At 47.7% G+C, this 12,960-nt stretch overlaps 1 protein-coding gene across 2 annotated transcripts in view; it reads right to left on the reverse strand.

The window, feature by feature from the left end:
• Positions 1-12,960, reverse strand: part of TENT5C (terminal nucleotidyltransferase 5C) — a gene marked incomplete at its 3' end in the record, with an annotated part of 103,660 nt that overhangs the window by 14,221 nt on the left and 76,479 nt on the right. The window contains exon 1 of one of the 2 annotated variants that reach the window (XM_080915466.1): positions 1,971-2,053. The exons of the other annotated variant lie outside the window; for it this stretch is intronic. Of the gene's footprint in view, positions 1-1,970; positions 2,054-12,960 lie in introns of those variants that run through there. 2 annotated transcript variants of the gene reach the window in all.

Below are 12,960 nucleotides of genomic sequence, written 5' to 3' on the forward strand. Positions count from 1 at the left end.
AGCACATCAGGGCGCAACAGCCTACTTGGAAATCTTCACTGCTGAGTGGTTCCTAGACTTTCCGATGAGCAGTGGAAGGTAAGTGTAACCTGCCTGGCCTCGGACACTTGGGAGCCCGCTGGGATGGGGGACAGGCGTCCAGGCTGGAAGACCTGCAGAAAACTTGGTAGCTACACTTGCAGCAGAGCTGAAAAAGCTGAAGAGTGAGCTCTTGGCACTCCACTCACACTCAGACCAGCAGGCCAAGAGCCAAGTCCTCCCTTCTGGGTTCACAAACTTAATCTCTAGATACAAGGTAGGTATTATGGGGGAAACTCAGACTAAAGAGTGTGGCCGTTTGTTCTAGGTGCACACGCTAAAGTTACTCATAAAACGTCGGGACCTTTCTTTTGCTGACAGTCTAGAGATCGCTGAACTACCCCCACAAGTTTAATGACAGTAAGTGACATCCTGTGCAGATACTGGGGCAATTATTCCATACGCCGAACTCGTCCTTCTAAAAGCTCCCAGTGTGTGAACTCCTAAACCAGAGAGGTTTCCGCTATCTGATCGAGACACTAAGCGCTCCATCCCCACAAACAAGGACAGCAGAGGGGAGAGAAAAGTCCTTTTTACTCTTCACCCCACACCCTTCAACTGCAGGGTGAGATGTGGAAAAACAATCACACCTCTGGTGACTTTCAGCTCCATAGAATTCTTGGTAAGCTCGACTACCACCCTCTGGGCTGCCTGGCTAACTGTCTGGCTCCGTCACTGCCTTGCCAAGCAAATTACAGTGGAAGTTGTAGCCAGCAATGGCCACCGTCACCCTATTTCCCAGGGTAGCAGGGACAGCTGGGGACCTAATTTAGGAGAATCTGACCATTTTAACTTTACTTCCAGAATACCAAACTCGTCATAAATCAAACGATAACATATATAGTTATTCTTAATAAATCAGTAAATCTAAGTCATTCGCTGGTAAGCACTTTATCCTCAAATTGAGAGGGGAGGGGGCTTAAGACTTGGGAACTGGAGCTATGAAGGGTTTCTCCATTAAAGGGGGAGGGGGAGAAGAGGGGTCTAGCCCACCTAGGTATGACAATCGACGCCGCCGTGGAAGTTTTGTGTTCTCGAAAAACCAACTAGGCATTTCCTTACCAGCCCTCCAGGACTTTGAGGTAGCCTGCCCGCCCGCCCGCGCTAGGTGTAGAGGCTACCAGCTGGCACAGAAGGTTTCTCAACTTCTTCCTGTGGAGAAGGGCTCTCATCCCCCTCTCAGACTGCGCTAAAGGAGTCAGTCCCCTGACCCCTGATCTCCGACGATCCCGGAGCTGCGCCTCTAAGCCACCAACAGCACCGCTATCAGAGTCAACTGACTGCATGGTTTTCAGCCTACGCAGTAAGCGACTTTCGATCCCCAAAGGGGAGGAACCAGGTTTCACAGCCGCCGTATTCTCGAGAAGTTTCCGAGAGACGCACAGCTTCGATCATTTGCCCGCGCGGGGTGTCCACAGTCCCAAAGAGAGAAGGCACTGCGCCCAGGAAACTGCCCTCCCCTCGCCAGCCAGGCTTTAGCCCCGGACCGCTGCGTCTTCATCTGCGCCGCCAAAACCGCGGGGTTCAAAATCGCCCGGATTCCGGGCTCCGTGTGCGCGCCACAGGGGCGCAGCTCAGAGCCAGAGTACCAACTAGCAGGAGCAGGGAAAGAGCCACCTACACTACTGCCGCCGGGCCAGCAGGAGCTCGCCCAAGTTTCCCAAAGTCCGGTCAGTGTCCGAAAAGTTTGCGCTCCTTCACGGAGGTAAGCCTGCGCCAGGGATCCGGGAACCGGACCGGTCCTGACACCTGCGGGCATCTAGCCTCCTTCCCCCCGGGGGCATCCCACCAGGCTCTGCCGAGACCCATCCCGGAGCGGGAGTGCGCGGCTCCCCCCCGGGAGGACCGCAGCAGCATCCTCCCACCTGTGAAGGAGGGGAGCGTGGACTCACCTGGGCTTTGGAAGAGGAGGTGACTGAGGCAGGTGGTTGGCGTGGGCAGCCCCCAGCAGGAGCGGTGCGGAGACTGCGGGCCCCCAGACAGCTGCGGCGAGTGAGCGGTCCGGCCGCCGCCCCCTCCGATCTTAACCGGCCTGACCACTCCCCCGCGCCTCCCCGCCCCTGCCCCCGCCCCGCGGCCGGCCTCCCCGGGGAGCCAGGGCGGGGCGCGCCGGCCGGAGCCCCGCGGGATCCTTGCGCCCAGCGCTGACGGTGGGGGGCCCGGACGAACGCTGCATTCTGATTGGCTCCCCTGGTCAATGGTTGCCCAGAGACAAGTAAACCTCCGACGGCTCAAAGGGGCGGGGTGACCAGGAGGCAGCCTAGCGCAGGCGCAACAGAGAGAAGTTTTTTTTTTTTTTTTTTTTTTTTTTTTTTTTTTTTTTTTGTGGGCACCGAACTAACTTTTGGGGTTGAGGGAGACACTTTCCCTCTGACCTCTCCGCTTCTCTCTACAACCCCCGTTAGCCTTCCCTTGCCTGGACTGTTCTCCCCTCTACCCAATTTGCTCCCTGGTGGGCTCTCTTCTTTCAAAGTTTTAGGCACTCTTCGCCCCAGTGCTCTCTGGTTTCCGGGAGCCAGGAGTGGAAGCCCACGCCTGCCTTGCGCTGTGTTTGTGAAGTCGGAAAACTCTTAGGCCCTGGCAATCTTTCTCATTTCTCGAGCAGATTGGCTGGAGGTGAGGTCGCGGTCCTGGGGGAAAGGAAGCAGGTGATTCTCTGGCCGCGGGATCACCTGTGAGCAGTTGGCGGACCTGGGAAGCCATCACCAAAGCCTTAAATTAAGGACAGCAGCTCAGCCCTCCTGAGAATAGTGCTGGGCTTTGCTGCTTTTTACTGCTCTCGGGCGAGGGTACCCCCACATACAGAGCCCTTAATTTTCTTGCAAGTAGTTGATGGCTGTGCTTCAGAATTAAAGCTGATGAGTGAAAATCTCCTTCACCATGTAACTATCCGGAAGGCCTTGCAAGAAGTTGTTTTGGTTTTGGGTTTTTGTTTTTTTATGTATACAATACCTCATGAACCCCGTAAGTAACCTTGGCTAACTTTTAACTGATTCTCCAGTGTGCACCTCCCTACTCCTGGGATTATAGGCGTGGTCTGCCACACCCAGCTTTACTGACTGGCTTATCCTATCCTCCAAAAACCTCTATTTCCCATCTGTAGTATGGGAGTAAAGACGGGATAAATGTGAGATCGATATTAGGGAAATAGTTATTAATAGTTATAAAAAGTTCATGACGGGTACTAAGTAAATTAGAAAGCAGTTAATAAACACTCGTTGAGTATCGTTGACCCTCTGCTGGGTACTGGGGGCTAGATGGCTTCCTGAATCAGTGTTCTCCTCTGCCCTCTTACCACCCCTACAGTGTCTGCTAGGCTATAAAGAGTTCTCACGAACATGCTTTCTCTGGTAGGGGAGGGGAGGTCCCAAAACTATAACAGTATAAGACATCAGTATAAGAACTTACATGTTCTTGAACACAAATTCAGGCTATATGGCCAGGTTTGTGGTTGATAATGTGAGCCCCATCCGATCTCACAGTGTCTATTATTGTATACAAAATGATGGGTGTGTGTACCCACAGAGCTGTCAACCAGAGCATTTCCAGCCGTGGTCCCTGCCACTCACTATGTTACAGGGTTACCAATATGAAGATCTCAGCTTCATATACGGATCGTCCCAGCCTTTGAACTCTACACGGGCGAACAGAGGGTGAGCCTTTTTTCTGTCAATGGGATTTCTTTGTGTTGTATGTAACCATGGCTCATTCTTCACTACTACATAATCATCAAACAACCAGCAATTTATGCACTCAGCTTGCTGTTTGACAGGCATTTCATTTGCTTCAGGTTTTGGATGGCCCATAGTGAAATTGCTGTCAACATTCTTCTGTGTCTCTTCTCTACAACACTCATGTGTGTCAAGCATGTGCTGGAGACTGGAAATTCTAGTTCACAGAGTATACACATGTTAAAACTTTAAATATGTTTTCAGTTCTCTGAGTTATTAAAAATAAACAGCCGAAGAAAAAACAAGCTTAAACCATAAAACAAACAAGAAATAGATATATTTGTAAAACAGAATGGATAATCTGTTTAATGTTTCCACCTGAGGACTCCACATATGTACCATTTTGGTATCGTGTTTAAACTTTTAAAAATTACATTTTATTGTTATTGGAGGTGGATGTGCGTGCCACGGTGGGCGTGTGGAAGTCATTGAACAACTTGCTGGAGCTGGTTCTCTCCACTGTGGGTGATCTGTGGGTGGAACTTGGTTCATCATCAGGCCATAAGCAGCTTTACCCTCTGAGCCATCTCCTTGGCCCAAGTGTTTTCTCCATAAATTGAAAACCAGGATGTGTAGTTCATTATAATTAGACATTCATTTCTCTGGTGACCAGTGCTATTGAGCAACTTCTCAGATGTTTACCATTCATTGTACCTATGTGTGTCTTTCACCCATTTGAACTGTATTCAGTTCTTCACATATTTTGGATCTAACTCCTTATATCTGTTCCAAATACCTTCTCTCGACCTGTAGCTGACTTACAGCTTACTGTTATTATCAGACAAAAAAAAAGAGTTAATTTTCAATCAGCCCAACTTCGTATCTCTAATGCTTAGTGTCTCGTGCCCTGTTTAAAGGATGTCTGCCTAGCCCAAAGCCACAAAGACGATTGCTTCTGCTCTCTTCTAAGAACTGGGTTTCAAGCCTTGGGGAAATAACTGACCTTCTACAAAGCTCCGATCTCAATAACCCTTAAGCAGGTCGTTACCTTGGCCTTTGACATGGATCTGGTCATCAAACATAGCTGCTGATGTTGGTAGATGTTTTGGTTAGCATACAGATTAGTGGTTTTCATCATGACGCTTCAGACATACATGTTTGCCATATGCTTTATTCAGCCTTCCCTGGGGTCTTTACCAGCCCCCCCCCCACTGGCTGGTCCTTCTCTTCCCTGTTAGTCCCTTCTGCGTTCTTCCCCACAGGTTAACTTCTAAACCTAAAGTTTGGTCTGCCCTTTGCTTAGGTGACATTTTGTTTAACTTCCTAAACAAATTAGGTAATTCTATAATGGGGAGACAGGGATGGCCAAGATCCAGAAATGAAACTTGTTATAGTCCTGAACCTGTATGTTTTTCCTCAGACTTTTTTTTTAAACCACCATAGACTTTCTAAACTTTTTTTTTTAGAATTTTTGTTTCCTCCTCCTCCTCCTCCTCCTCCTTCTTCTTCTTCTTCTTTTTTTACAAAATACACTGTGTTCTTTCTACCTCACAAACTGTGGCACCTTGAAGTTGGCAGGAGGCTCAGGACATGGAACCAGATACTTAAACTGTCCATGCAAGACTCTTGGCTCTTTCTTGCCAGATTCCAGCCTCTGCTGGCACATAGCCAATCAAAATGCTTCAAAGACCCATCTTTCTTTTTCATTCAGAATAATCTACTGGTTTGAGCCTAGAGAAGCTGAGGGTGGGGAAACAGATAAAACAGCCTTCAAAATACGAGAGTACCCTTTGCTAGAATCACCCTAGAAATTAAATGTCTCAGTAAAATTATTTTTAGTACTCCAGCAAGTCAAGTACTCCACCATTACTGTCTTTGTTGGGTAAGAAAGACTTTGTTGGACGGGAAAGCCTTTGGGAATAGTGGTCACCTGTCCTCTAATTTATTGGTTTCCGATGTCCTGACTTTTTTGATTACATCATCTCAGAGTGAGAAATTATAATACTCATTCTAATATCTTCCAATTTTCTCCCTCAACGTGATTAGTTTCGGCATTATTAATATGCTTATAAGCGGTGTAAGACCTCAATAAGAACATAGGTTAATGAATGTCCCCCCACACTAAGCAAATTTGTGCTATCTACATACAGTTTAAGAAATAGAGGAATAGCAAGGTGACTGTAATATACTTTCATATAAATGCTTTGTCTGTATCTCAGTGAGTTAGGGGCAAAAAGGATTATGGTTTAGTTTTACACTGACCTTTATTTCTTCTCTGGCTTGTTCAGGCCAATATGGTTTTTGCTTGTTTTGGATTTGGGTTTTTGTTGTTATTTTGGCATTGCAGAAAGAAAATTAAGTTTGGAGAAGTAAAGCTTTCAGCTTTTATTTGAAAGGAAGCTGTGTGGTTTGAATGAAAACGACCTCCATTGGCTTATAGGGAGTGACACTATTTGGGGGCGTGGCCTTGTTGGAGGAGGTGTGTCACTGAGGGTGGGCTCTGGGGTTTCAAATGCTCAAGCCACACCCACTGTCTCTTCATCCCTGCTGCCTGCTGATCTGGATGCAAAACTCCCAGCTACCTCTTCAGGACCATGTCTGCCCGTGTACCACCAGGCTTCCCAGCACGATGACAATGGACTAAAACTCTGAACTGTAAGCCAGCTGCAGTTAAATGTTTTCCTTTATAAGAATTGCCACAGTCGTGGTGTCTCTTCACAGCAGTAAAACCCACATTAACACAGAAGTCCAGTATGAACAGACCCTAGGACTTGGTATGAGTGGATGGAATAGGACGAGGGGCGGTGGCATTACCGACCTCGGCTGAGACAGAAGCAGCAGGGCCGAGAGGCACAGCTACTAGGGATGGAGAGGGGATGTGGTAAGGAGGGCTTGATGGCACCCAGACAGCAAGAAGGATGACTCCCGGCACTGACAGACTGTCAGAGCTGTGCCAGCTCCCTCCTAGCCACCTCTGATCTTCCCACGTCCCCGAAGGTATGTCCTTGGGGGAAAGGACAGAGGGTAGGGTCAGGGGGCTTGTATCCCAGTTCTACCCAAGCTAGAAACTTGAACAGACAGCTTCGTCAGTCTGAGTCTCAACTTCCTGATACAGAGACAGAGACAATGGTGAGATTTACCTATGTGCTTCATGGAGCTGTGTGTTAACAGAGGAAGGGGAGGGGACAGTAGGGTCCTTTGCCAACTTTGCATTTCATTTCATTACTGGCTAAAACCTGTTGTCAAGGAAGACAGAAGACAGCAGGAAAGAATAAGTTCTCAATACCTTTTTGTGTTTGCCCTAACTTCTACAACCCTTACTGGAGGATTAAAGTTTTAACTCTTCTACTGGGAAGAGGGATTTCATGTGTGTGAATTGTTAATTGATCGCCTCCTATCTTGTGACTAACCCCTGGGCCAGCACTGTAGAATCTCCCCCAGTAGCCTTCTTCAGCTTGGAAACTGCTAGCACAGGAGTCTGTTCCTATCAGCAACTCCTGCTGTCTCACACTCTTTGCCAAAGGAAGGGGATGCCCTGCTTCTGGGAGTGGCTCACTCCCCTAACAGGTGTCATTTTCTGCTCACATATGGGTCTTACAGTCCTCATGTCTGTGTGGATTTTTAGTCTCAAAAACTCAAAAGCAACGTTTCTGGCTTAAGCAAGATGGAATTTATTTAAAATCTAGCAAGGGGCCTACAGAATCAGCCAGACAGCTGGATATCAACTTGGCCCATCAACCATGCAACCAGGCATGTGGCCTAAAAGGCCAATGGCAGGATTTGTACAGGAGACATCTGAACATCATGGTAAATCAAGGCAGCAGCAGGTCCTGCTGCTGCTGACCCTGAAAACGGGATGTAATTGTCCTCAGTACCTCCTGAATCTGTGTGTGGATGCCTTCATTGCACGCCATCACCAACTTCTCATACTCTGGAACTGGAAGATACATCTGATTAACTCACAGGCAGAGAAGGCCAGGCTGCGGGTTAGCTGCCATTTCTGTCTTCCCTTTGGGAACCAGGTTCTGCCTTTCAGAGCAGCAAGTTCTCCAGAAGGAAGAAGCTCACATGCTGGTGGCCGGAGTATGTTTTCTCCCCTCTAGCTTCTCAGCCAGTCTCCTGTGAGGTTTGTGCAGGCAGTTTGGCACCGTGTCCTCTTCCTGGCTCTGGGGCACAATGCAAACACGTTTCTGAAGTCTGAGCCTAAGGCCAGGAAAATGGATTGAGAAGTCTCTAGGGTGGAGGCTGTCCAGCTGGCCCTTAACCTTGCTATACTCCTCTCTTGGGCAGGTGGCACTTTTCCGCCTCAAAATTCTTAGAATAGGCACTTAGTGGATGCTGGGTGGGAAGAAAAGAGGAGGGGGGAAGACTTTGGATACCCACCCCTTGTTCAAGTCCTGGTTTCCACTCCTCTTTGCGTGTGATGTTGATCATTCCATGTCTTGGGTCTCTGTTTCCCCCATCTCTTTAAAAAAAAAAAATCTGTCCTGGTCACCACCACTGCCTCCAGCTCAGGCAGTGAGTGTCCGAGAGTACAGGGTACAGGGCTATGCTGCCCAAGGCTCTTCGCGGGGCTGGCTACCCATAATGACAGTGTCCCAGGGCTGGCGCTTGTGTAACAGGCAGATTTACCAAGAGGGGACGACTGTTTGCTCAGCAGCTGAGCAGTCTATAATTAGACTGTCACAACATCAGCAAAAGTACAGGATCAATGTAATCAGAGAAGAAATGGAAAAGAACGCCGCATCAGTCAAAGCCTCCAGTGGGTCCCCGTGGTTTCCGGAGCACTAATCGCCCGGGCGGGGCTCGATGCTCTGCTTGTGGGTTTCTTCCTGGGTGAAAACAAGGTTCGCTTAAGCGAGCCAGGCCAGACCCTCTCAGCTACCTGGTTCTTTTCCTACTCCCTCTGTTCCCCTTCCTCTGCTCACTTAAAGGAAGCAAGACTTGCAGATAAAACTCATGGCCAAGGCGGAGACGCGACTGATCTCCACCATATGCTGGGTCGGGTGCGTGGGGAGGGCTAACTTCTCTAACAAAGATTCCTAGGTTCCATCTCAGCTCTGCGCAACCAAAAGCTGTGGGGTGAGCACCCAAGGGCGTCTCTGTGTGGCACATTCCCAGCTCTCAGAATGCATACAAAAAGTTGAGAACTGCTAGGCCATTGGTCCCAGCTCACAGAGGACTGGCCCTCTAGCTCCTACTGGACACCTGGGTGTTTCTAAGACAGTCTGATTGACCGAACAGCCAAGGGTAAAAGACTTCTCAGAGCCCAGGAATGAGAATAGGTTTATTTCCTTTCTAATTATCTTAGGAATCCCAAGCCGCAGACATGTTTATCTCATTAATCCTTATGACACCTAAGCCAGGGAGTCATATCCCAATGCCTTTAGCTTCCACCAAAGTAGATCAGGGCTCACATCTGTCCTGAGATGATTGGAATCTGGGGGCCTGGGATCCTTTCTCGGCCTGATTCTCACAGAATCAGCTGTCTTTTGGATTTTTTTTTTAACCTGTGTGATTTATTTAGTAAACAGTCTTTTTTATTAATACTATATGGTAGAAACCCCAGAAACTATCGAGGTGAAAATTATGGCCAGTGCCACTACAGTGCTGGTTATACCCTCCACACTGTGCACACGTGTTTTGGTGCGTGCTCACACATGCGTTCTACTGCTGCAAATGCAAAGTCTGCAAAGACAGATTCATGGCACGTGGGAGCGGGGTCGCTGACAGGAGCTCAATGAAAGGCAAAGGTAAGGGCCACCTGTACCAGTGACTCTCCTTGTTCCTGTGACAGAAAACCGTACAAAAGCAGCTGAAGGAAGGAGGGTGCAGCCCATCATGGAGGGCAAGTCCTGGCCGCAGGAGCTTAACAAGGCTGGCCACACTGCAGCCATAGTTAGGAAGCAGAAAGTGATGGGTGTTTGTCCTCGTTTTCTATTTTTACTCGGTCTGGGACACATCGCTTGTGGAATGGTCCTACCCACATTTAAGGTTAGTCTTCTGACCCCCATTAACCAAATCTAGGTAATCCATCACACAGCCTTAAAGGGATGATGGGAATCCCTATAGAACTAACAGGAAATGGGAAGCCAGAACCTGGGGACAGTTGCTATGGCTACCACAGGGCTGCCTGACAGGATCCATGGGTTTAGGTTGAGTTCTGTGAGCATCAGACTGAGCCTAGAATTCAAGTGTCAGCAACACAAACACCTAAGCTACCTTCTGTAAACAGGGATCCCTGCCTGTGCCTCCTCTGAGCTGCCCAGCCACAGGCAGATTGGTGCTGTCACCCCAGACTCAACAGGATGGAAAAGTGGAAGGGGTAAGGCCTGTATAGCACCCCCATGTGTGTTTATGAGTGCAAAAGAAATTCTTTTAAATGTACCTATTGGTGTCTTAGGGTTTCTATTGCCACAAAGAGACACAGTGACCATGACAACTTTATAAAAAAAAAAAAAAAAAAAAAAAAAAAGACATTTAATTGGGGCTGTCTGGCAGTTCAGAGGTGTCATGGTGGGAAGCATGGTGGCACGGAGACAGACCTAGTGCTATAGGGGTAGCTGAGAATTTTGCATCCAGATCAGCAGGCAGCAGGAAAGGAGAGGGACACTGGGCCTGGCTTGACATTTAAAACTTCAAAACTCACCCCCAGTGGTATCATTCCTCCAACAATGCCGCCCCTCTAACAATACCACTCCCTATGAAGCTATGGTGGCTATTTTTCTTCAAACCAATTTGGTTAAGCTGGAAAACAATTTTCCATCTTTGGTGAGTTCACTACACAGGATCAGCATAAAGAACAACTGCTTTACAACATTTCCCTCACATGGTGAGCCAGGAACCCAGACTGCGAGCTCTAAGTCGACCAGTTGTCTAGTGAATGTGGAGCCCTCTACAGTGTGGGATGGAATGCTGGGTAGGAAGGAAGAACCAGGGTAGACATCACAAACAGTAAATTATAAACACGACGTAAATTAAAAACCTTTTACGGTTTATAATTTACTTTGCATTTATACTGTTTGTGATGTTAATTGTAGCAAGAGAAACTGAACCAAAGCCAGCTATAGTGGTACATGCCTTTAATCTCAGCACTCAGGGGGCAGAGGCAGGTGGATCTCTGAGTTTGAGGCCAGCCTGGTCTACAGAGGAAGTTCCAGGATAGCCAGGGTTACACAGAGAAATGCTGTCTCAAAAACAAACAAAATAAAGCTGAACTAAGACAAACACACAAATGTTTACACTAAGGATGGCTAATATCTTAGGCTTCTAACAGCTCAGAGTTATTACTAAAGACATTCTCCACTTACATTGATGCTCTTCTAAGTATTTGCATTATTTAATCTCCCAGCATTCCCTGCCTCTGGCTGTCTCATGGACTTGCTGATGGCTGCTTGACCAACTGAAATTCCCAAGTCTCCTTCCTGACCATGCTCACATCTAATGGAGGTTGAAGATTAAAAAAAATGTAAGGGTGTACACTGGGTATTCTTGAGTGGTACCCAGCTCCCGGTAATATGCTGCCACGTACTTGGGTTTAACTGATATCCCAATCCTGAGACAGTTGAGCTGGGACTGCCAGTTTGGCTTGCCTCACATTAGCCAACCTGGGGTCATTCAGGGTAAAGCAGTGTCCTAGACCCTGCTCCACTCAGCATATGAAGGAAGGAGAAGAGAGCCCTTCCCTCTGTGTGGGCTGTATGGTTACAGAACTCCTGCCACCATTTGCCACCCAAAGACGACTCAAGGCTGTAGTGACTGACATAGGGCAGAGAATCAAGACCACCAAACTGGAGGCCCCACTGCTCCCAAGCCTCTCTCCTTCAGGAGTACCACCCTCTCTAAGTGGTCTAGCCAATTATAGTTTTGAAACCTAGATAAATAATGTGTTTTTTTTTCCCAAGTCAAACCTTGTGAACTTACAGGTAAAGCAAGACTGAAAATGTCACATTAGACCTTTTAAGGGCTGGCCTGATCCTCTATCATCTGTTCTGAAGCTGTCTGTCTCTGTTTCAGTGTCCCGTAGATAAGCACCAGCTCCCCAATGGAAGTGGAGGCCTAGACAGGCAACCCGATGGAATACTGAACCCAGGGGCTCCACAGAGGAGCCAACGCACTGCAGCTGGTCAGGACTTGGGTCCCACTAGTGCGAGTTTGCATTCCCAGGTCACACTGGACTCCAGTCTTACTTAGCCTGCTCCTTTGGGTTAGTTATTTGACCTTGATAATGAACTACTGACACTGAGGTTAAGGCCATTTCCTCGAAATTGAAACTGTCCCCCACCCCTCTCCCCTCAAGGAGGAGAGAGGCTTCTAAGATGCAGGAAGGAAGCTGAGGATGCTTTCCAGGCCCAGGAAGTTCAAAAGACAAGACTTACAAGGCACCTACCAAAAGTTGTATTTTGTTTTTGTTTCTTTCCTTTCCTTTTGATGCTTATGTGTCTGTGTGACACATGACATGCGTTCATGTCGAAGTCAGAGGACAACGTTTAGGATTTAGTTTTCTCCTGTCATATGGGTTCTGGAGATCAAAATCAGATCTTCAGGCTTGTTCCACAAGTGCTTCAGCACACCAAGCCATCCCTTCAGTCCCAGTTTTATGTAGGGGCGATGAGCAATCGCTGCGAGAGAAAAGGCTCTTTCAGCAGAAGTGCCTTCAGGTGCAAACTGCAAGGAACTCTAGAGCTGCGGTGTTCTAGAGCTGGGCTGTCACCCCCACTGGTGTAGGACTTCTGGCAAGTCTCTCTCCAGTTTCTAAAATACCCATACTCCTGTACGTAAACCAAATAAACTCACTGGCTTATCAAGCTTGCCTTCTTTGGATTCACTTGCTTGTTTCTCATGGATGCCCTACAGGAACAAATAGACGTTTATTCATATCTTCCCAGGGAAGCTCATGCAATAGAGGATGCCTCTCTCATCAGATTATGTCAATAATTAAATGGCTAACCCAAGTGCCATAGGTATGTGGAAACTGAAGTTTTAAGAAATGTCTGCTATTACTATTAGCAATAATTTTCTCCATGAGATTCTGTTTTCTCCCTTGTGAAGTGAAAGAATGTTCCAGAAGATCTCTGTCTTATGGTTTCTAATGCTGTGAAGAGACACCATGACCATGGCAACTCTTATAAAAGAAAATATTTAATTGGTTGTGTGGTGGCTATTCCTGGTTGTAAACTTGACTATATCTGGAATGAACTACAATCCAGAA

Source organism: Micromys minutus (genome assembly GCF_963924665.1).
Source record: "Micromys minutus genome assembly, chromosome: 4".
NCBI classification, from domain to species: Eukaryota; Metazoa; Chordata; class Mammalia; order Rodentia; family Muridae; genus Micromys; species Micromys minutus.